This window comes from Bombus pyrosoma, unplaced genomic scaffold (assembly GCF_014825855.1).
Source record: "Bombus pyrosoma isolate SC7728 unplaced genomic scaffold, ASM1482585v1 HiC_scaffold_4727, whole genome shotgun sequence".
Lineage (NCBI taxonomy): Eukaryota > Metazoa > Arthropoda > Insecta > Hymenoptera > Apidae > Bombus > Bombus pyrosoma.
In genome coordinates, this window is record NW_025219987.1 from 330862 (window position 1) to 332910 (window position 2049).

Genomic DNA, 2049 nt, shown 5'->3' on the forward strand with positions numbered 1-2049 from the left:
CACCGTTAGAATAGTCAGCATGTCATTACCGAATTTCTATCCTTAAATCAATCACTTATTTAACTTATACATATACATCAGTGTAACTATCTTCTATATAAAGTTGTTGGAATAAACATTAATTTATACCTGTTAATTCAGTGTAAATTCAGTTGAACCACCCCTATTGTCGTAACAGAAATCAGGGGATCGATAAATTTGTGGCGTGGATTATTTAATCGTAACGAGAATTTACGCCTCTCGTTGACGTGCTTTCTGGTGATCGCGTCTCTCCGCGAATGGTCGAAACATTTTGGTCCTTCGAGCCGGATTACGTGTCAGTGACAAGTGCATTTACCAGTGACCACACAGTGCCACGTGAATATATCAAACCAGCAACGGGAGTGTTATCACTACAGCGAAACCAGTGACGTCAGACGTGTCACCTTCGAAGAAGCATAACTCATTGGCAAGGGAACGCAACCACGCATCCTCCCGTCGCAGCTGGACAAGCATCAACGCAACGAAGTCCAACAACTTCAATCACGCAACCAAATGAGCGGCCGTCGGGAAGAAGCGCCTTCCTCACTAAGTATACACGCGACTTCACGCAGCACAGTAACGAGCAGCAACCGACACCCGGACCAACGTCCATTCCACAACAACGAAGGTAAGCTGGTTCCATATATCGACAACCCAGGCGCCGTTATAACGGGAATTTACGACTCTCGTTGACGAGCCTTCTCGCGATCGCGTCTCTCCGCGAATGGTCGAAAACACACATAGTTAAATATCGAAATGTTTTTAGAACATTCATTATAAAAGTACAAGGTTTCCAATTCCATGAATTTTTGCAATTTCCGTAAAGTTTCCATGTTTAGGCTATACACGCACTAGAAATTCTAACTTCAGGAAGTAGAAATGCAATAAATTGTTTAAATTTCACTCGCGAAGAATCGGTGTCTAACTATTCATAGTTGGAACAAGATGGTCTGAAAAGATGTGCTGCAAGACGAAAGTAAATGACTCCCTATTCCAAAGTAAGTCCAAAATGTACAATGACAATTTTTGACACAATGTTTTGTTTTCGGATATGTTGACGTTGCAGTTTCCTGGGGTACGCATGCACTTGAAACGACAATCGATTGAATGAGCTAGCACTTAGGTGCCCTATACGGTGGTACGAGCTAAATGGTGGTTCCCTGTATACTCAAAGTCGAAAATATAGAATAACAATTCGACGATATCAATTTGTTATCATAAAATTTCTGCATGTCAAGAAACGTGACTTCTTTTAGTTTTAAAACATGCAATAATTTATTTGTACGCCTATGAGATATTTGATATAATGCATGGTAATAATTGTGGAATACTAAAACATGTCTTTTCCTCGATGTAAAGAAAAGTAAAAAATATTGGGAAAATAAAAAAGCCAACACCACACGGAGTTCCCAGGCGGTCACCCATCCAAGTACTATCCGTGCCCGGCGCTGCTTAACTTTCGTGATCGGACGAGAACGAGTGCTTTTTTTTTTTTAATAATGTTTGTTAACCGGATAATAAGTAATACATGTGTATGATATTCACAATAAACGGTGAATTGTTGTTGAGGGATGTTTTAGGCAAATGTACCGATACGTGACGGTACGACATAGCCATACAATATTTGTGTGTCGGGGTTACATTTTTTTTCTTTGGTGTTGCATTTATGAATTAGATCTAAGCCGCTGTAGAGCGGTGCTTATATATGATATTGTTTATTTTTCTTCTTATTTCTGACCTGAAAACCTGGTCGTAAAAACAGGTCAGTTCGGTAGTCTACGGTATTTTGGGAGTGGAGGAGGAGGGAGGACGGGGTGGGGAATGGAGGCGTGTCAAGTATAATTATTTACAATATTTACAATATTTACAATGTTTATAGTATTTGTACTATTCTATATGGCGGGGGGTTTGGGATTAGCCGTTCTGAGGCTCTTTCTTTTGTATTTTACGGTTTCCGTATCCACCAATATTTTTTAGTGTTTCTTCTATGGTTGTCTTCTGTGTCTTTTTGGGGAAGGGCCATGCTGT